The sequence below is a fragment of the Ctenopharyngodon idella genome, chromosome 24, assembly GCF_019924925.1.
Source record: "Ctenopharyngodon idella isolate HZGC_01 chromosome 24, HZGC01, whole genome shotgun sequence".
NCBI classification, from domain to species: domain Eukaryota; kingdom Metazoa; phylum Chordata; class Actinopteri; order Cypriniformes; family Xenocyprididae; genus Ctenopharyngodon; species Ctenopharyngodon idella.
Window position 1 is genome coordinate 10,357,860 of NC_067243.1, and position 23,833 is coordinate 10,381,692.

The window sequence follows — 23,833 nt, forward strand, 5'->3', positions numbered from 1 at the left end:
CCGAATAAAACTGACCATAATTAAGATCTTGTAACCGAATAAAACCGGCTGTCATTGAGATTTTGTAACCAACTAAAACCCACCGTCATTGAGATCTAGTGACCAAATAAAACCGACCATCATTGAGATTTTGTAACCAACTAAAACCCACCGTCATTGAGATCTCGTAACCCAAAAAAACCAACTGTCATTGAGATCTTGTAAACAAATAAAACCCACCATCATTGAGATCTAGTGACCCAACAAAAACAACCGTCATTGAGATCTCGTAACCCAGCAAAACCGACCGTCATTAAGATTTTGTAGCTGAATAAAACAGACCGTCATTGAGATTTTGTAACCGAATAAAACCGACCGTCATTGAGATCTCGTAACCGAATAAAACCGACTTTCATTGAGATCTCATAACCCAGCAAAACCGACCATCATTGAGATCTAGTTACCCAGCAAAACCGACCGTCATTAAGATTTTGTAACTGAATAAAACAGACCGTCATTGAGATTTTGTAACCGAATAAACCGACCGTCATTGAGGTCTCATAACCAAATAAAACCGACTTTTATTGAGATCTCATAACCCAGCAAAACCGACCATCATTGAGATCTAGTAACCCAGCAAAACCGACCGTCATTAAGATTTTGTAACTGAATAAAACAGACCGTCATTGAGATTTTGTAACCGAATAAAACCGACCGTCATTGAGGTCTCATAACCAAATAAAACCGACTTTTATTGAGATCTCATAACCCAGCAAAACCGACCATCATTGAGATCTAGTAACCCAGCAAAACCGATTGTCATTGAGATCTCGTACCCGAATAAAACTAACTATTATTGAGATCTCGTAACCCAGCATAATCGACTGTTGTTGAGATCTCATAACCTAATAAAACCGACCGTCATTGAGGTCTCGTAATTGAATAAAACCAGCTTTCATTGAGATCTCGTAACCCAGCAAAACGATCGTCATTGAGATCTCGAAACCCAATAAAACCGACCATCATTGTGATCTCCTAACCCAGCAAAACCGATGGTCATTGAGATCTCATAACTGAATAAAAATGACCGCCATTGAGATCTCGTAACCCAGCAAAACCGACCGTCGTTGAGATTTTGTAACCGACTAAAACCCACCGTCATTGAGGTCTCACAACCCAGCAAAACTGACTGTCATTGAGATTTTGTAACCAACTAAAACCAACCGTCATTGAGATCCTATAACCCAGCAAAACCAACGGTCATTGAGATCTCATAACCCAGCAAAACCGACTGTCATTGAGATTTCGTAACCGAATAAAACAGACCGTCTTTGAGATTTTGTAACGGACTAAAGCCTTCGGTCATTGAGATCTAATGACCCAGCAAAATCAACCACCACTGAAATCTTGTAAAGGAATAAAACCAACTAAAACCCACCATCATTGAGATCTAGTGACCCAACAAAAACAACCGTCATTGAGATCTCGTAACCTAGCAAAACCGACTGTCATTGAGGTCTTGTAACTAAATAAAACTGACTAAAACCCACCATCATTGAGATCTCGTAACCCAGCAAACCCGACCGTCATTGAGATCTTGTAACCGAATAAAACTGACCATCATTGAGATGTAGTAACAGAATAAAACCGACCGTCATTGAGATCTCGTAACCAAATAAAACCGACCGTCATTGAGATCTCGTAACCAAGCAAAATCAAACGTCATTGAGATTTCATAACCAACTAAAACCGACCGTCATTGAGATCCTATAACCCAGCAAAACTGACCATCATTGAGATCTCGTAACCGAATAAAACAGATCGTCGTTGAGATTTTGTAACCGACTAAAACCCACCGTCATTGACATCTAGTGACCCAGCAAAACCGACCGTCATTAAGATCTCATAACCGAATAAAAACGACTGTCATTGAGATCTTGTAACCAAGTAAAACCGACCGACATTGAGATTTTGTAACCAACTAAAACCCACCGTCATTGAGATCTAGTGACCCAGCAAAACCAACCAACATTGAGGTCTCACAACCCAGCAAAACTGACCACCATTGAGATCTCGTAACTGAATAAAACAGACTGGTGTGAGATTTTGTAACCAACTGAAACCCACCGTCATTGAAATCTCGTAACCCTACGAAACTGGCCATCATTGAGATCCCGTAACCTAACAAAACCAACTGTCATTGAGACCTTGTAACCGAATAAAACCGACTAAAACCCACCGTCATTGAGATCTCGTAACCCAATAAAATCGACCATCAAGATCTAGTGACCCAGCAAAACCAACTATCATTGAGATCTCGTAACCGAATAAAACAGACCGTCATTGAGATCTTGTGACCGAATAAAACCAACCGTCATTGAGATCTAGTGACCCAGCAAAACCGACCATCATTGAGATCTCTTAATTGAATAAAACAGACTGTCATTAAGATGTCGTAACCGAAAAAAAATGACCATCATTAAGATCTCGTAACCGAATAAAACCGGCTGTCATTGAGATTTTGTAACCAACTAAAACCCACTGTCATTGAGATCTAGTGACCCAGCAAAACCCACCGTCATTGAGATCTAGTGACCCAGCAAAGCCTACCGTCATTGAGATTTCACAACCAAGTAAAACCAACCATCATTGAGATCTCGTAACCGAATAAAACAGACCTTCTTTGAGATTTTGTAACCAACTAAAACCCACCATCATTGAGATCTTGTAACCCAAAAAAAGCAACTGTCATTGAGATCTTGTAAAGGAATAAAACCAACTAAAACCCACCATCATTGAGATCTAGTAACCCAACAAAAACAACCGTCGTTGAGATCTCGTAACCCAATAAAACCGACCGTCATCGAGATCTCGTAACCGACTAAAACCCACCGTCATTGAGGTCTCACAACCCAGCAAAACTGACCGTCATTGAGATTTTGTAATCAATTAAAACCAACCGTCATTGAGATCCTATAACCCAGCAAAACCAACGGTCATTGAGATCTCGTAACCCCGCAAAACCGACTGTCATTGAGATTTCGTAACCGAATAAAACAGACCGTCTTTGAGATTTTGTAACGGATTAAAGCCCTCTGTCATTGAGATCTAGTGACCCAGCAAAACCGACCGTCATTGAGATCTCGTAACCCAACAAAACAGACCGTCATTGAGATTTTGTAACCAACTAAAACTGACCGTCATTGAGATCCTGTAATCCAGCAAAACCAACCGTCATTGAGATCTCATAATCAAATGAAATCGTCATTGAGATCACGTAAACCCCACAAAACCGACCGTCGTTGAGGTCTGGTAACTGCATAAAACCGAATAAAACCGACTGTCATTAAGATCTCTTAACCTAGCAAAACCGACTGTCATTGAGAGCTTGTAACCGAATAAAACCACCATTGAGATCTTGTAACCCAGCAAAACCAACCATTGTTGATATCTGGTAACTGAATAAAACCAAGTAAAACCGACTGTTATTGAGATCTCGTAACCCAGCAAAACCGACCGTCATTGATATCTCGTAACCGAATAAAACTGACCATCATTAAGATCTCGTAACCGAACAAAACTGAAGGGTTCAGTTCTGTGTGTAATGTTGCTGTTAGAATATAAACAACAGACTGTGTGCAGCGCAGAACAATACTAATTGAGTTCTAATTGGTCAATCGCTGTTATAGTTTGTTAATTATCATACAAAGAATTTCAAAATTAATTTTACATGATAAGATTTACATAATATATAACACTTAATCTAAAGGTGATAGTAAGGGGGGATGGTGGTTTTACAGAGGGGATGCTTTTTGTGATTTTTTTCAACAAGGGGGATGCTATCCCCCTGCATCCCTCCTCAAATAGAGCCCTGCACATGACATTAATGACATTAGCAACAACACTATTTTCATCTTTTGTTGAAATATTCCTTTAATGTACTCTTCAATAGCCACTTGCAAAATTTTTCCCTGTCTGTAGCTTTATCACTGATCAGTATTGTATGTTTGAGAGATCCCTTTCCTGGCAGGTTCGGACTCGCCACATTTAAAAGTCTTAAATGAAATGCACATGAATGCGAGCCAAAGCAAAGCCTGCCACCTGCCAAGGACGCATGTTCAGGATCCTGGACCAATGGATTTTTGGCATTGTGATGCAACAACTGATGTGCTCAGAACTTTTGTCAGTCGAAAACAAGCTGGCGAGCGTCCAAATGGATTGCATGTCTTTCCAAAAGTCCCGCAAGATTGATTTTTCAATCATTCTTCTTATTTTTTTCTTTTAATCACTTACTGTAGTATTGATTTAATTTATTTAGTTAGTCATTTGTTTGTTTAGTGGAGAATTGTATATTTTGTTATATAGACTGTGCTAACAGATTTATCTTTGGGATTATAAAAAACGAGGCATTTTAGCTTGTGTCAAGTCCACTCAGAGGATGAGTTGTGCTTAGTGTGGCTCAGGAGACGACATAATCCAAACTCCCTAATTTCCGAGCATTTTCACATAAAAATCCACTTATCTGTCGTGCATTAGCCCTCACTGCGGCAACAGTTTCTTAGCAACGGTCATGCCTAGTCTGGTAAGGGTAATCAGAAGTGCCAAGGTGTGAATATATACAGTAGATATTGTCTACAACAGCATTTCTAAGTTAAGATACATGGTTTATTTATTTTTTATATATTATGTGCAGGAAAGCACAGCTGCTTTCAATAGTTATTCATTCAAGATAAAGCTTGGAGACTTAATGAAAAACAATCTTAACCAAAGCATGGCAAGATCGTGCTGGTTTGAGGGTGCACTAGCTGGTTGCAGTGCTGCATTATCAAATATTGATCAAAGTTTAAAAAAAAAAAAATAGTCCTGCAGGGACAATATTACACTTGTTGGAAAGACTTTTTGGAAACTTTTGTAGGAGAACAAGGGAAAAAGTATCAGATTGGTGAACATTGAACAGTGAACATTGATGCTGACAAAGATATGATTTTGTGTTTTCTCAGCAATATTTGGGAATTTAAAAACTTAAAAAAAATAAAAATGCTATAATTTGAATATAGCAGCAAATTATCATATTAGAGTGATTTCTGAAGAATGGAGTAATAATGCTGAAAATGCAGCTTTGTCATCACAGGAATAAATAACACTTTTCATTTGTTTCATTTGACAAGTATAATATATATATATATATATATATATATATACATATATCATACACTACACACACACACACACACACATAAATTAATAATAATAAATATATATAATAAATTATATATATATAATTATTTTTATTTTTTGTCTAGACCTAAATGTATTGCATTTCAGGGATTCTGATTAGCTGTATAAATCTGCAAAAATAATCTTCAGATGAAATAAAATTTTTGTATGTAATGAACTTTTTTTTTCAGTATATAGCGACAAACTGGTCTCAGAAACGTGTGTTGTTTTTACCGTACACTTAAAAATAAAATCAAATGGGCCTTTTTCCCTACATTTTTTTCCAAATAATTTGTTTTAATTAATTTAATTATTCTAATTCCTCTTGTAGTTTGACTTTAAAAACACTTAAACGGATGTGCATGAGTTAACAAGTGCCTGAAGGCAACACATTAGAATTTTCTTTACTTGGAGCCCTCCAATCAGACGTCGCAGTGGGCTTGCGGTGCCACCTGCTGCAGGAGTGTCTGGGCGGAGGAAGTAATTAAACCCCATCTCTGCGTGATCGCCGCGTCTCTGTTCGGCACCCAGCGGCCTCAATCTCTACATCTGTTCTACTCTCTCTCCCTCCAACCTCTCAAAGTGGGCGGGATGTTTTGTAATCCCAGGTTACAAAGGGCCGCTCGGAATTCCAGCTGGGCTGAGAGCATCCGAGTCCCGTGTCCTCCACTGACTGGTGCGTACCTGTCACGGACGTTCACAGGTGGCCCCTGTGGGTTCCAGGGAGGGCCCAGGGTGAGAGGTTATCCAAACAGCAGATGGTGTTGCTGGCCACTGTGGGACTGTGCAGTGGTTGGACACCAGTGGCATTCAAAATCACTTTCTCTCAGCTTCCATTTGCATTTAATTTACTCCTTTTCTGTGGAGGAAAATCAGCACTGGCTGAAAATGGACTTGCATCAAACCCTCGCACGTTCAATATTTAATGTTAATAAGCTGTTTTTCCCTCATCAAGACAGTTAGCTGCTTTCCACAATGAAGTTAAAACACACACATTTAGGGGCTTTTTACATGACACTATTTTTAACTAAAAATGGAAGGCATGAAAACACAAACCTTTGAAAACGTGAACGGGGATCGTTTTAACACCGTTGTCATCTGTACATGAAAAACTTTGTTTTAGTACATCGTTTTCATGTAAAAAATACCCTTAATTTGCCAACTAAATAAAGACAGTAGACTTCTATTGTTTTTAGATTCATTTAATTAATACAATGAATAAAGTAAATTAAGTAAATTATAAGAATGACTACAGACTAACTCCATATTATATTATATTATATTATATTATACATTTTCCCCAGATTTTGTCCCCACAACCATCATCTCCATATTATACAGGTGTCTTGAGGCAAAAATCACACTGTTATGACGTTTAAAAAACAATTTTATCTCACAGTTGTGACTATTTATTGTTTCAAAGCTTTTTTTAACTTGGAAAGAAGCTTTCATATATATTTAAAAAAATATATCATCTAAATGTCAGTTTTAATAACTATAGATTTCCTTGATATCAAAAAGAAACTGCAGCTTAAACAAACTTCCACCGTGAATCTGTGCTTCAAATATTTGCATAAATTTACCGAAACATGAATTTGCACAGAATACAATCCTCCTGTGGTAAATGTATGCTTATTTTAATGCACTGCCACAAAACTAGAGAGATATAATTCACAATATGCGTCTTTTTTTCTTTCTTTCTATTTTCTCATTCACTTATGAAATAGGTTTGAGCGTTCCGGCAAGCCACCACATCAATTATCTGCAGAGAGAGAAATAATGATTTCTAGTTGGTTGTGCATTTGAGTGTGTACAGAACACTGTTTTTCCTCTTCAGGGGATATTCTTTTCAGCACGTTTTTTTTTATGGCATCTGCATCTAGTAGCTGAAAACAGGTGAACTATCAAGAACATTTGACATTCCATGAGCAGCAGGACAAAATTAGTTTCTGTCATTGTCAAATACAGAGGCGCTCAATTGAATGTTAAAAGATTAAAATGCAATTAATTTGCTCTCAAATTAATAAGCAGTTGATCCAAGTAAGGTTTTTTTTAATGTCAGGTGGGACTTTTTGATGTACAGAAACATTAATGCGTTATCTCATTATCATTCGAGTGAAGATTTTAAAGACAGATTGTTAATTGAGGTGCGGAATGCTGCATGAACATGCAAATCATTTTTTAATTAAAGGAATGTTATGAGTTCAACACAAGTTAAGCTCGATCAACAGCATCCATGATATCCCATCAATTACCACTGAAAATAATTTCACTTCATCCCTCAGTTTGTAAAAACAAGCATTCGTTGTGTTCACTAACGCACTTACAAAGGAAGTCTATGGAGCATTGCATTGGGTTATGCTTTATTTGAAGTTTCCCTTGTTACAACGTAATTACACAATTAAGTACTGTGTAATAACAATTAACAACATATACTTACTATAGGGTTAGGGTTAGACCTATGGTTTGGTTTAGGGTTAGTTGCTTGTAATTATGTATAATTTACTTTTATTAAAAAGTAATATGTATAACAAAGACACTGTAAAATATAGTGTTACCAAGCACTGCACTGAATTAATATAAAACATACATCCACAAGACCTCAACATTTTACATACTAACATGAAAATTTGGTTATACAATCACTTAACAACCATGTCTGTGTAAAGTTCCTTTTAAATATATAGTAAACTTCAGTCGTGACCAAAAAAAATGTTTAACATTTTAACAAATCTTTAACATGATATGCTTAACGCTACCATAAGCGCTTGTTTACATTGGAAATACATCAGTAACACATAATTCATCCACAGAACAGTATTCTCAGTGTTAAAGTTTGATTCAAACAACTTAACTGATCAAATTACATATATTTTTTGCTTTTAAAACCCTTAATTCTTTTCCCGCCATTGATGGAATTTTCCGGCAGTCCATGTTTTCACTGTTATATGGTAGGGGGCGCTATTACACATCTTCTGAAAGATTACAGAATCTCTGGGTCAAAACACAGGTGAAGAAACATTGCTTACGCACATGTAAAATAACACGATCATCAGACATTAAACAGCATATAAATCAAAACTGCCTGACGTTACTGTGTTGATGAACTTGATATATATATATATATATATATATATATATATATTACTACTAAATAACACTCTTTTGTGTTAACCAACCCATACTGACATATAGTTCACATTGTCATTCATCCAAAAATAAAAATTTAAGATGTATGCTTAAAAATTGGAACAAGAAAAATAAACTTAATTTAAGATATCTTCTCTAAAAAAAAAATAAATAAATAAATAAATAAATAAAAAAGGTATTTTTTTTTATTACTGAGAGAAAGTCATTTAACTCTTGCTTTAAAAAAATGCAAGAAAAATCCTCATTTCCAATTAAAACATACCTTATGCTCTTTGCTAAATGCACCACATGTACAAACTTTCACAAAGATCCCAAACTTCAAATCCTGGCATATTAATGTTGCTCAAAACCCTCAAGCACCATATTTTTCTCATTTATTCAAAAGTACCTATAATCCTCTTGTAATGCATAAAGGTTCTGTTGGGAATTTTAGAAGCAGCATTCATTGCTGCAGCCCCGAACAGATTGTTGGCAACACGATAACATCCACGATGGGATGTCCAATCCAAGATTATACACGCCCATATGCCGGCCTTCTCTCTCCGGTGGGACGGCAGTGATAGACAGCGCTTCACCTTGTCTTTCTCTGACTGCTACTGAAAAGTAAGAAGTGAAAATGGCTACCTCATCTATTAAACACGAGTATGGCAGGTTGGGAGAGAGACGGATGAGAGGAACAAAGAGAAAGCAAGACACTTTGGAAGAGAGAGGCTGGGGAAAGTGAGAGATAGAAATGGAGAAGAGGCCGTGAAAAAAGATATATTGAGAGGTGGAGAGAGAAATATCAGTGGGAATGGAGGCAGGTAGGCCGGTCTGTGACAGCGGTGATGGATGATGTGTTGAGTATGGCCTTTTCAAACTAAAGGTACAGGGCTTCTCTCTCCGAAGCTACTGGTCTAAATCATCCAGCACTTCCTGTTACTCTCACCTGCGAACACTCTCATGGGTATGTCTGGTGTGAGTGGGTGTGTGTGTTTAGCCAATACATGAATTATGGCCAATGATAGTGTTGCTTATTTGCACTTGCTGTTATTTTAGCAGTCAATCACTAAAGGAATTATTCGAAATCAGGCAAATGCACAAATAAAGACTTCAGATGCAAAAGTCCTCCATCAAAAATGAGATGACAAAACTGAGCGAATGCTCTCTGCACATAATATACGTTCATCAAATACTTTTGCTTCAAACACGCTAAATCCCAGCCTTAGCCCATTCAGAAATACCGGCTCATTGGCTGAAATCTCTAAACGCCACTTCCCTTTGCCAGCAAAAACCTCTAAGTTCACAGAACCAATCAGAAGATGCAAATCGAATCATATGATGTCAAGATGAATGAAGGCCAGTATCATGACAGATCAGGTCCTACCTCGAAATCGGGTCTCCACAAACTGTCAGTTAATGATTATCCTAAGTATATGCGAATGATATTAATTTAAAATGCACAAAGCTTACTATATAATACATAAGAAAACAAATTAGTGCATAATGAAACCAATCAAACGTAATTTCTTACACTTGATTAACTGTTATTTAATAAATAATAATATAATAATAGCCTTTTAAGTGAATAATTGAACATCATTCAATTGTTTTATTCATAACTGAAATATTTGGACATTTAACACTTAATTTAAAACATAATTACATTAAAGATGATTGTGAATACATGTAGTGCAAATGCATGTATAAACTAAGCTACCAGGCTAATCGGTATCTGCATGCTATTCTAGTACATAAGCTAACTGGTACAGACATAAATGGTCACTATAATGTAGTTGAAACAGCGTTTATCATAACATGATTTTGTAGGAATTGTAATCAGGCGCTAAAAAGAGTACCTATTAAAAGCAATTTGAACCAATGGGATCGCGTGGGGTCCTAATGGAGACCTGATTTCAGGGGGGACCCAATTTGCCTCTACACTGGCTTTCAGTTGTCGAGCTGCAAGTTTGTATCCTGTTTAAAGAGATTTTTAACTAAACAAGATGGAGGATTATGATGAAATGGATCAACCTGTGGTAGTTTCAGTCACTGGCAAAAGGAAATGTTGTTAACCTCATAATTCTGCCTATTCTAAAATCATTACAGTGGCAATGACAGGATTTCGTGAGTAGCATGTAAACACAACAGTGTGCTGCTGTAACTCTGACAGAAACGGACATAACCTATATTAAAGGGTTAGTTTACCCAAAAATGAAAATTCTGTCATCAATTCTCACCCTCGTTCCACACCCGTAAGACCTTCGTTCATCTTCGGAACACAAATTAAGATGTTTTTTATAAAATGGCCTCCATTGCCAGCAAGATAATTAACACTTTCAGATGCCCAGAAAGCTACTAAAGACATATTTAAAACAGTTCATGTGACTACAGTGGTTCAACCTTAATGTTATGAAGCGACGAGAATACTTTTTGTGCACCCAAAAAAACTAAATAACGACTTTATTCAACAATATCTGGTGATGGCCAATTTTAAAACACTGCTTCATGAAGCTTTGAAGCTTTACGAATCTTTTGTTTTGAATCAGTGGTTCGAAGCATGTATCAAACTGCCAAAGTCACGCCCCCCAGTGGTGAACCATTGAAATTTCTAAACACGTAACGAAGCCTCGTTTACTGAAATCACATAACTTTGGCAGTTTGATACACGCTCCGAACCACTGATTCGAAACAAAAGATGCATTAAGCTTCGAAGCTTCATGAAGCAGTGTTTTGAAATCGCCCATCACCATATTCTCGTCGCTTCATAACATTAAGGTTGAACCACTGTAGTCACATGAACTGTTTTAAATATGTCTTTAGTAGCTTCTTGGGCATCTGAAAGTGTCCATTATCTTGCTGGCAATGGAGACCTCACTGAGCCATCTGATTTTATCAAAAACATCTTAATTTGTGTTCCGAAGATGAACAAAGGTCTTACAGGTGTGGAACGACATGAGGGTGAGTAATTAATGACAACATTTTCTTATTTTTAGGTGAACTAACCTTTTAAATAAAAGCTCTGTTCCTCCCACGACAAAGTGAAACAATAGAGTATTTCAATAACTGACTAATAACTTTTCATTGCCATTAAAGTGAAATTACTGAACCTAAACATAGGAGCCTGATAAAAATGCTAATTTAAAAGAAAAAATGTCAGACAGACTTAGAGGTTTTTGCATCTGAAGTCTTCAAATACACCCCCAAATTACAGGCTATTTTAGGAAATATGGGAGGCCAAAAAAAAAAAAATCTTTCTGATTAGACGAATGTCCTTTTAATATCGCATTGAAAAGTGTGCTTAGAAAGCAGAAGGAAATGTTAAGTCGAAGAGGAGGGATTGGCTGCTTTTTGCAGAGAGGTGCTCTTTCCTGTGAAAAGCTTACAGGACATTACAGCGCTATTGAGCCCAAGTGTGAGAAATCCTTGCTGAGGTGGCTTTTCTGAAGCGTTAGAAGTAGCGCTGGTGCTACATTTTGTGTCTAAAGGCTACAAACCTCCCTGTGTGAAATCATTTTGCGGGACTGTACGTAAGTGCCAGGATTCAAGTAAACATCAAGCTTGCTGTTGCATAGGATTTTACATCTGGATATATCTGTGACCTGGCTCTTTTGACCTGGGTCACTAAACAACCACTTAGCAATAACCCAAAACACCCAATAACAATAAAACACTCAGAACATCTCACTAACTGCATAGCAACACTTTGAAAACCACTCTGAACACATTAGCAACTGCATAGTAGTAACACCCTGACAAATACTCACAACATCCTAGCACTGTGGCAGTGACCTGAATGGCAGTGCAGAAACAAGCACCCATTTTCTTCAGAAAATATAAAAAGCTAGCTCTTTGTGTCACATACTTTGTCTTAATCTTTTTGAAAATAGATAAATACATATTAGCATGTTTCTGGCCATGAATGTGTCTGTTTGTGTGGTGTGTGTGTGTGTGTGTGTACTTTGTTCAGCAAGACGGCATCTAGCAAGCTTATCAACATTCCAGTGTGACCGGGGTTTAACAGGGTATGAACGTCTATGTAATTGGCATGCCTCGCTGATGTGTAATTTTGCTTGTCAAGGAGATTGACGTTTATTAAATTTAGCTAACACTCCAACCGTTCTTCTTTTCTTGGGGAACTCAAGAGTGGCAGGCCGAAGACTGGCGAATAACCAAAGCTCCAACATACTTATTGATCAGATAAAAAAAAAACTAAAATTTGAATTTGAAGGCACAATTTGTAAGATTTTTGCATTAAAATATCCAAAAACCACTAGCACAGTGTTAAATATTTTGTTGACTTGTGTACTTACACTATCCCAAATGTTTCCAACAATGTTTAAATCCAGAGAAATTCGCAATTTTAACCAGTGTAACGTCCCTCTTTGATACGTCACCAAAGATTGCAGTTCAGTCTCCATGTTATTGTTTACATGGTCGTCAAGGATACGCAGAGCTAATGTTGTTTTCAAAAGTTCCCGTTTTGGTCCATTTATACTGAAACACAAACTAAACTAAAAGTCTCTGTTTTTGTGGTTCGAAAACGCCGGCGTAGTGTAAATGACAGGCGTAACCGTAGCAAAACTTATGCGTTTTAAAACGAAAACACAACAGTGTAAACAGGGCGTTAGTATGATTGTTTTGAACACGTAAAACTGCGCTGTGTTACCCCACCATTTAATTCGACAAATAAAGTGACATGTGTAGTACATTAGCATTAAACATTATGTTACTTGTGGCTAATTCATTAGAAGGAAATAAAATCATGTGAATAAACGTAACGTTTATTAAACTTTATTTATTACCTCATCCATGAACATGATTTGTGAGTCCCATATTATTGATTTCCAACAGCAGTTGAGGTGATGATGACAACTCCCATGATTCCACGCTCCTTCACAGCGTCATCAAGCTATGCCTTTGTTATTGTTTTGAATATGCAACATCTAGCGGAGAAAATTACATACTGTGCCTTTAAAATGAATAACACAAAACCAACCAACATATAGTTACATACTAGGTTTTCTCACTCCAATGGGAGTGTTTATCAGTGACTAACAGGAAATAAAGACAGTTTGTTGGAACTAACAGATTTTTTTTTTTTGCTGCAAAATATTACGTAGCATTAGATAACATCTCTCTCTACTGATCAGGGAAATATCATAGTCAATGTTTCATGAATGCTCTGTGAAAAGCTTTACATTTGAACTACTTTTGAATCAACAACTAACCCATATTATTTGTCATCTTAATGTCTTTTATTTATGGTCCATTTAACTTATAATTGCAACAGCTTTATGAGAAAATGGCTAAATCTGTAAAACGGATAACTGCAATAGCTAAAAATTAGATTATACTTACCCATCCCAAAAACAGTGGGAGCTAGAGGAGAAATGGAAGGAAAAAATATAAATTATGCATCTTGTGAATAGTATTGAGCATGAAGCTAGCCAGATTATGTCTCTAGCAGTTATGTCAGTTATTTCAGAACTCTACAAAGGGAGTTGAGAAAAAATGTGAGGAAAAAAGGGATAATCTCAGACTTGTTTATAGTGAGAAGAAAGGCACAGAATGAAAAAATCACAACATAAACCCTCAAACTCGTTTTTTTATTAAAGTATGCATTAATAGTTCAAAAAAAGCTCATTCATTTGTTTCTTTGCCTGTTTGAGGGCATCTATATCTGTTTCTGTGAATGTGGTAATACAGTTCTTTAACTGAAAGCAACTTTTACTGACATATCTTAAAATATGTCACTGCCATTGTTTTGTCTCAAGATACACACCTGAATTTTCAAACATGCATTTTAGTCTGAGACTAGGTTTAAGCTTTGTCTGTGAAACCGGTCAATTGTGAAAAAAACAAACAATATGTTTCTAGCTGGAAATTCCAGGTTTAAAATTCCTAGTCAGAAATTGCGGACATTACAGTTCGGAAATTTCTAGTCAGAAATTCAGATTCTGAAATTTCTAGCCGGAAATTCAGAGTCGGAAATTCCTAGTCAGAAATTGTGTAAATTCCAGGTCGGAAATTCAGAATCAGAAATTCCTAGTCGGAAAGGTCAGAGTTTCTTAGCTGGAAATTCCAGGTTGGAAATTCCAAGATTTTCTAGTAAAAAAAATCCTAGTTGGGAAATTCGTAGTCGGAATTTTGGTCAAATACATGCTATTTTCATGTGTATGCTTCATATTTTTAATCATATATTTAAATATGCACTACTTTAACCTCAAGACAAGGTGATGTTGTGGAAAAGCTGTTGTGGAAAAACTAATAAAGAACAGCAGTCACAGCAGCAATCGTTCTCCCCTCCACCATGTTTAAATTTTTCCGAGTCGGAAATTGTGGAAATTCCAGGTCAGAGTTTCTTAGCTGGAAATTCCAGGTTGGAAGTTTAACCTAGTAAAAAATTCCTTGGTATTTTGGTCAAATACATTCTATTTTCATTGTGTATTTCATTGTGTATACTTCAAATTTTTATTCATATATTTAAATATGCACTACTTTCACCTCAAGACAAGGTGATGTTGTGGAAAAGCTGTTGTGGAAAAACTAATAAATAATAGCAGTCACAGCAGCAATCATTCTCCCCTCCACCACGTTTAAATTTTTCCGAGTTGGAAATTCCTAGTCGGAAATTTTAAAGTCAAAATTTTAAAAAGAAGTCACATTTATTTAATTATAGTTGAGTTTCGAGTTAGAAAGTCTACTATGATTAAAAAAAAAAAAAAAAAAAAAAAAAAAGTGAGATATAGCCACATTAAGAAGTCACAATTATGAAAAAAAAGTTGCAAACATGAGATATAAAGTGACATTATGATATACTGTATAAGGTCGCAATTACAAGAAGAAAAAAAAAGACATAAGGTAAATAACGCTTTAAATTTTGGTCTGTTCTTTGACTTCAGAGGACTTGAAATATAGTCCACCACTTTTTTTTTTTTTTTTTCTATTTGGAGCTTGACAGTCATGTTAACTATGAACTATCCTTATATTAAAGAGAATTGAGAAGATCTCAAAAATCCTCCTTTTTGTGTTGTACAGAAAAAATAACAACACGACAGGTTTGGATGTCAGGATTTCCATTTTTGCGTAAACTAAGATTCACTAGTGTAATTGAATAACACCCTAATAATAAACAACTTCACTTACTACACACTGAAAATAAAGTAACCCAAGGCCACCATCTCACTGCGCCAGAGTCTGGGCTGCATTCAAGAGCCGCAAATCAATGTGAAGCCTGAACACAGACACAGGTGATTCACCTCGGCTCCCGCTGAATTATGTATTAGTCACCTGAGGAATCCATTCACTATTTTGTCTCATTGCAGCATGAATAAGCATGACGCTGATACAACAGGCAAATAACGTTTCATTCATTATGCAAACACCCGGGGATGCCGCTGCTGATTCTCTCAGAGGAGCGCCGGTGACTCGAGTTCCCGTTTGGCTGCATTTTGTCAAAGTTGCTGATGAACTTTAATGGATCCGGAGCAGCATCCCTGGGGTATTCTGCACTCATTTTGTTGTTGTTTGCTCTACCTGTTTAATTAAATATGCAGTGGCTGCCATTTTCAACAGTGGAAAATAAGAGACACTCTATTTTTATACCACACATGCCATTTGAGATTTAAATCAACTAGGGGACTCTTTAAAATTAAAATAAAATATTAACACCAAAATGAGCTAAATTCCAGCTAAAAGGTTTACTTGTCCCTCCACATAAAAATATTAAAATTAAAATTAAGTGTACAAATATGTGATCATTTAGGCCTCAAAAAGGTTGATTACCTCTGAAGTATACTGACCACATAGTAAATAAAAACAAACTGCCACACAATTAATTTATGCCTGCAGCTTTAAAAAGATAGTGGTTGATTAAATTAAGTGGTAAAATGCATTCGAAATGTAATTCAGATTTATTTTGGCTCACTGACATTTTCCTAGCTAGAAATTCCAGGTCTAAAATTCCTATTCGGAAATTCCAGGTCTAAAATTCCTATTCGGAAATTCCGAGTCGGGTTTCCTAGTTGAAACTTCCTAGTCAGAGTTTCCTTGTTAGAAATTCAGAGTCAGAAATTCCAAGTCAGAGTTTCTTGAAAATGCTCAGTTAGGAAATTCAGTTGAAAATGCCTAGTCTGAAATTTCAAGTTAGAGTTTCCTAGCTGGAAATTCCAGGTCGGAAATTCCAAGTCAGAGTTTCCTAGCTGGAAAAGTCGGAGTTTGCTAATTCCAAGTCAAAAATTCCTAGTTGGAATTTCCAGGTTGGAGTTTCCTACCCTGAGTTTCCTAGCTGGAAAAGTCAGCGTTTGCTAATTCCAAGTCAAAAATTCCTTGTTGGAATTTCCAGGTTGGAGTTTCCTACCCTGAGTTTCCTAGCTGTAAATTCCAGGTCAGAAATTCCAAGTCGCAGTCTTCTAGTTGGAAACTCTGAGTCAGTTTCCAAAAAAAAAAAAAAATTCCTAGTTGGAAATTTTGAGTCGGAAATGCCTAGTCAAGTTTCCAAGCTGGAAATTCCAGGTCGGAAATGCCTAGTCGGAGTTTCTTAATTGGAAATTCCGTGACAGGTTTCCTATTCAAAAATTCCTAGTCAGACATTCCAAGTTGAAAATGCCAAATTCAGAGTTTCCTAGCTGGAAATTCCAGGTCGGAAATTCCTAGTCAGAAATTCCAAGTCGGAGTTTCCTAATTCCGAGTTGTTTTTCCTAGTCAAAAATTCCTAGTTGGAAATTCCAGGTAGGAAATTCCAAGTCGCAGTCTCCTAGTTGGAAACTCAGAGTCGGTTTTCAAGTCAAAAATTCCTAGTTGGAAATTTCGAGTCGGAAATGCCTAGTCAAGGTTCATAACTGGAAATTTTAGGTCGGAAATGCCTAGAGTTTCCTAGCTGGAAATTCCAGGTTGGAAATTCCTAGTCTGAGTATCCTTGTCAGAAATTTCCAGGCATGCCATAAAACTAAAAATGATGGAGGGGAGATCAATTGCTTCTGTGACTGCTATTTTTTATTAGTTTTTCCACAACAGCTACATCGCCTTGTCTTGATGTTATAGTGCATATTTAAATATATGAATAAAAATTTGAAGCATATTGTATGTTTTATACACAAAGAAAATAGCATGTATTTGACCAAAATCAACAACAAGCTGAATGTCTAGACAGCACAGCGAATGTTTATATGGTTGTCAATGAATGGGACACTACATTTTATTCAAAATTAAACACGTAAACAAGCATAAGCTCATAATTGTAGCAAAATATGTAGCTTATGCCGATTTTATTATGCTGCCTTCATGCCATGCATTTGACCAAAATTCCAGAATCGTCAGCAAACTGACCATCTATCAATGAATGGATATAAAGATAAATGGATTTTAATGTCATACTAACGCGCCACACATCACTGCACACATAACACTACTCAATGTGACTCTACATATTTCACATACAAAGCTGTATTTTCACCATCATTACTACAGTCTTCAGTGTCACGTGATCTTTCAGAAATCATTCTAATAAACTGATTTGCTGCGCAAGAAATATTTATTATTTTTATCAATGTTGAAAACTTTTGCGCTGCTTAATATTTAATATATGTACTGTATAGTAAAAAATGACTAATGAGACCTGACTGAAATTAAACAATCAAATTGCGTTAAAGCTGATGCATTTTGATGTAAAAATACCACAAAAAAAATGGCATAAAACATTCATTTAGTTACACTTGGCAACCCTAATTGTGAGGGTGGAAGTGTAGTTACTTCTCTCAATGGGTTTGGGAGAAATTCTGCGGAAAATAGCTTCTTGCTCCAAAGCCAAACACCATTCTTCGCTTTTCTTTGTTCCGTGCGCCGAATCCCAGACTTTGAGGTGGAAAACACATCTGCCGCTTTTGGACTTCAACTGCGCTTTTGTGAAACTGTACGTAGGGGAAAAACAAAGAAAAGCGTAAGAGAGGGTTAGAGCAAGAGAAACCATTTAAACAAATAAATAAAACACAGCTGAAAATATAGGGCAATGAATATTCATGCCCTTGTGTGCTCTGACAAGCAAACTAAAATGGCTTTTCTGTGTCTGCAGACACGCACCCTGTTCCTTTTGTCTGCTAACAGTATTTGCCCGATTGCGTTTTCCGTTTGTGAATGGTTTGTTTGCTAAGAGCCTGGCACCCATTTAAAGACACCGCTTAATCCTCCATCATGAAGAAGAGAAGAAAGCGAAACAATGAGCACGGTAATGTGGTACTGGGTATATCAGCCATTCGCTCTCAATAGACCTTCTACATGGGATGTTTGTCTGCTGTAATCTTCTGGATTTGTTTCAAAAGTAGAAACTAGAACGGGCTTCACTTGAAGTTGTAAATCGTAAAAGGCAACATGCTGTGCCGCAGACACTGGAATAAAGCTCTTTATTTGAAGAAAAGAAAAATGACACGAGTTGTTTTATTTTCGAGGATATCTCCGATTCCCAGTGTCACACGTTAAGAAATAATTTATCAAGGGGGAGCGGAATACTGCACATTCTCATGTCTGTTTCCATTTCATCTGTTCGTGGCTGTCTTTTGGAAGCTATATGTTGTAATACAAAAACATTGCACTCTAAAAAAATCATACATACACTTGTTTCAGCCCATGTTTGGGTCAGATATGGACAAACCCAACCATTGGTTCAAAATTAAAACCTACAGTTGGGTTTGTCCATATTTGACCCAAACATGAGTTGAAACAAGTGTATGTATGATTTAGACAGGGGCTAGTTGTCACATTCTTTTTTTAATCAAAAGTGCAATTACAAAAATGTGTCAAAATGCATAAAATAATTTTAATTTTTGTTAGTAATGGCAGGTTCTCATTGTGATCTATTAAAAATAAACAACCACCTGGTCAAAATGTTGACAATCCCATACAAATACATTTTATTCATACATTTTATTATTATATAAATGTATTAATAATTACACATTATATGTTATTTAAATATTATTATATAATATTTAATTATATATATTAATAATTAATATATATATAATTTCTGTATACATAATGTATGTAATACAATTATGTATCATTTTGTGTACGAAAGACTAATTTGCTCATTTTATTATAAATTTATTTGGTAAAACTGAACTGAGAAAAAAAAAATAATTCTACATATCAGGGAATAAATAGAAATAATTAGTCGAAATTAAATATTTAAGTATTTTGTTTTTTTCCCCTATAAAACTAATTAAACTCTTGTTGTTTGACTGTGTTTAAATTCCACTTCCTGTCATTCCTTTTCAAATTTGTTCTGATGTGGCCATTTCAATTAAAAAAAGTTTTTGAAAACGATACCGCTGTCGTCTCAGTGTAAACTGCAAAAACATGAATTTGTAAAAATGGTAACATCATGCGCATGTGTATTACGTGTTCCGTCTGTAGTCACATATTGTTTCTTCACAAAAAGACATCACCACCTACTTGCCTGGCAGCATAATACAGCATTTTTAGTCATTTTTGCGCATAATACAGATTTTTAGATTTACGTTGTCGATGTACGAGAAAAACGCAAATGAAAAACTTTTCAGTTTTTAGTACATCATTGTCGTGTAAACGTACACTCTAAAAAAAATCTGTAAAAATAGTAATGTTCTGTATTAATTTTGCACTTCATTGAATTGTGTTTTAGGGTTAACGGAAATGTCCGTAAAATTACTGGATAATGTCCAGGTAATGAGCTGCCATTACTTTTTCCGTTATTTTACTGATTTATTTTTTACAGTGTGGTCTTAAAAAGGAACCAGCTCTTATATTCAGATTTTTGTCCAATCAAGTGTGAACATTGAAAGTTAATGAATCTGTTCAATCTTCTTCTTCTTTTTTATTAACTCAAATCTTACCTGTTCATTGTTACAACTATACATTTCTGTAGCCGTGCCCTTGACTTTCACATCTCGGATCTCGGTTGTGTTTTACCTCAAAGATGTATCCTCATCCTCTTGGGCATCCATTCTCAGGCTTTCAACAGAGATTCTGAATATCTCTATAGGTGAAAAGATCAAAAGAGAAAGAGATGAGAGAAGGTGAGAGAAAGTACAAGAGTGAGAAAATGACATGTACAACCATAAATAAAGTTTTTGTTCTCTTTGTTTGCACGATTGTGCAGCGGCCTTCCTTTTCTCAGAAACTCAAAGATCTTTTTAGTGCCCAATTCATGTTTAGTCGCGTTGAATCATCAAACACAAATGCATTGCATTAAAAAAATACATTTTCTTCCACTCTACAACTTTAGTGTTTCACATCTGGATGAATATTTAACATCTTGCTCCCTAACAATGTATAAAAACTTCTGGAAGAGACAACGGCATGTTCAAATCATTAGAGCAAGAGCATAGGTGGGGAAAAATCGTCAAATCCATTTTGCCCACTCAGGCAGCAAGATGGGACTAGAGCGCACATATCCTTATGAAAGTAAATGATTTCTTCCATCTCCCCTTCAAGGTTATCAGAACTGAACACAGGCCCCAGTTCTCTGCGGGGCTTCTGTTTTCAGGGCATTGTGTGGAGGAAATGAAAGAGATACTATCAGCCTCGCCACTGGATCACCGTGCGAACGTTCATAATGTTTCTGTCAGCCGTCCAATGTGGCTCCAGTTCTCTTATGAATCATTTAGACTTATGTATGTCCCTAAACATGTAAACAAGCCTGAGCTGAAACAGCAAGTTTTTTTGGTCATGTGCTCTTTAACATAGCTGAGTCTCTGTGGTGGCTAACTGTTTGCAAATTTGTTATGACAATTTAACTTTCAATGATAAGCGAGGAAGATACTTAAAGAGCTTTTTTGTAAAAAAAAAAAAAAAAAAAAAAAGGCTAGAGGCCTATTCAAAACAAAGGCGTAGCTTAATGACGCCAAGTTTGAGCGCGGAATCTTGGGACATGTGGTTTTCACCTCAACGTACGGTGCAAACGAATAGGGGTAGGACTCGGGAAAAAATCATGTTCATGGATGCGATTATTAATGTTATTGTAGTATGAAGCAGAGTGGGACCTGAGTGTTGTGGGAGCTGAACGAGGCCGCTGGAGCGATTGCACAACACACGCCTCATGAGCAGCGGAACTTTTATTATGTCACAGTCGCCGGCGCCGCTTCCACTTTTCTGGTCATGAGTATGAGGTAACGCAGCTCTGTTTATCATATTAGATACATTTGAGACTGTTGAAAATTATGTTATAACGTTACCCTGTGCGTTCGCTCGGTGGCTGCTGTGAGACACTTGTTTGTTACACACTGCAGTAAGTTATATCGATTTTAGAATATCATATTAAATGCTGGACGGCTTGTGTTGATAAATGGCATGCAATTCATTTTAAAACGTATTGTATGATGGAGAAAATTCTGTATTACTGTTACTAAAAATAAAGCTATAAAATAGTGTTTTTCTCTGAGGTATGGTAAGCATGGTACTCGCAAAAAATCAAGAAAATTAGATTTAAACAATAAGACTAAATGTGTTGAGCTATATAACAACAATTCGTTTTTTGTCTATAAATATATCAAAACAGTTGTTCCCTTGTCTATTAAAACGTGTATTATATTAAAGCGTCTTTGGTGTTTCCATGGTTTTTACAAAATAAAACCGGAAACTGAGGGTTAACGCGGGTATAACTCCTCACACGTCCCGGAGCCTTGGTTAAAACTGCAATTTTCTCACGATTTACAAATAGTTGGAAACATTTGGGATATTGTAAGTACTCAAGTGAACAAAATATATAACACTGGCCTAGTAGTTTTTGGATATTTTACTGCAAAAATATTACATATTGCACCTTTAAATAAATGCTGTTATTTTGAACTTTCACCAAATCAGAATATTATAAACAAGAGCAGTGAGTTATTTTCTCTTAGTCTTTTGTTTGATTAGTGACACAGACAGCAGCAGGTTTATTAGGCTGCTGTCACTTTAAGATCCGAAGCACATAAGGCAGATTTGACACAACCAGTATCCTCACAACTCTTTACAGTCATTTAAGACTTTATTTAACTCATTTAAAGGTGCAGTGTGTAAATTTTAGCAGCATCTCGTGTTGAGGTTGTGAACTGCAACCAACAGCGCTCACTCCTCCCTTTCGAAACAAAATAAAGAAGCTACGGTGGCCGTGTGGCTGACACAAGTCAAAGATGTCGTCGTCTGAGGTTTCTTCTTACTTCTAACAAAGAACGGTCGATTTAGAAGAAGAACAACATAGGGATGAAAGCGCTCTGTAGAGTGTTTGTCCGTTTAGGGCTGCTGTAGAAACATGCTGGCGCAAAATGACGACTTGATATGAGGGGGGACCCGCAGTATATGTAGATATAAATGGCTCATTCTAAGGTAATAAAAACATAATGATTCATTATGTAAGGTCTTTATACACCACTGAAAACAGTTATGTATATTATATTGCTTTCTGTCAATAGATCCTCCCAAATTTTACACATTGCACCTTTAAGACTTTTGGCATAATTTTGTGTGTTTTCGTCCATTCAAGCGTGAAATAGAAGTGGCTTTCTGTGCGCGCGAGTCCTGAATGTGTCACACAGACAGAAGATTCACAGACAGCGTGCCAGTACAGATTTAAGTTCTTTTTTTTTTTGTGTCTTCACTCTTAAATGATTTAATAGCACTTGAATAAATGATAGCCTTTTATTTATATATAAAAATTAAAATACCCTAAAAAGCGTAAAAAAAATACCCTATAATTAAAAGTATTTATTTTTAATTACATTTTTATACATATATACAGCATATATATTCTCATCTAAACTCAATGCAAATCATTTGAGGATCATCACATAGTGCTAATTGCAACAACAAGCACGTAAGTCCAATACGTGGGTGATGAAACAGATGGCTGGATCACATGGGCCAGGAACAGGTGGACCTAATTAACCTTTCTTTCAATGGAGGCAATGATGTCAGAGGAGTGATGTCACCAGAGATTGAGAGCTCAAAAGCAAAGCAGGCCAGGTGGAGGGTAACTGTAATAAGATATAAATGTGTGTGTGTATGTGTTTGTGAGAGAAAGAAAGAGGCCTCAGATGGCCAGACCAACTCACAGACCTTTCGGCTTGACAGATGAAATGGCAAAGCCGAGGTCAATGTAGCTGTCAAAGCGACGTACGCGTTCAGCTTGAGGTTCAATGTACTGCAGTCCATCGCCGGTTCATCTCAGGCTTCTCTGTGAAAAGCAGCAAGGAAAAGAGTACAAAGTTCAAACAGAACTAGTGAGATATATGAGGAAGGCCCACCTATAGTATATTTTCCTTACAGAGGACCACTTACTATGAGGCATAAAATGATAAAATGGGATGTTACACAACATAAAGGAGGAAGCGTCAAACCAAACCATCCTTCTGTAGCGTAATGGATGGTTGGCCACTGTTGATCCCGCACTAGAGACTCAAGCAGCTGCCGGAGACACCTTCCGACACTTAAAACTCATTACCGCACCATTATAAGGATCCACCTTAACACCTGCAAAAACAGGTGCGGTTCT

At 36.5% G+C, this 23,833-nt stretch overlaps 1 long non-coding RNA gene across 1 annotated transcript in view; it reads left to right on the forward strand.

Annotated features, from left to right (window-relative positions):
• Positions 1 to 23,833, forward strand: part of LOC127507442 (uncharacterized) — a 47,439-nt gene that overhangs the window by 22,254 nt on the left and 1,352 nt on the right. The window lies entirely within an intron of this gene.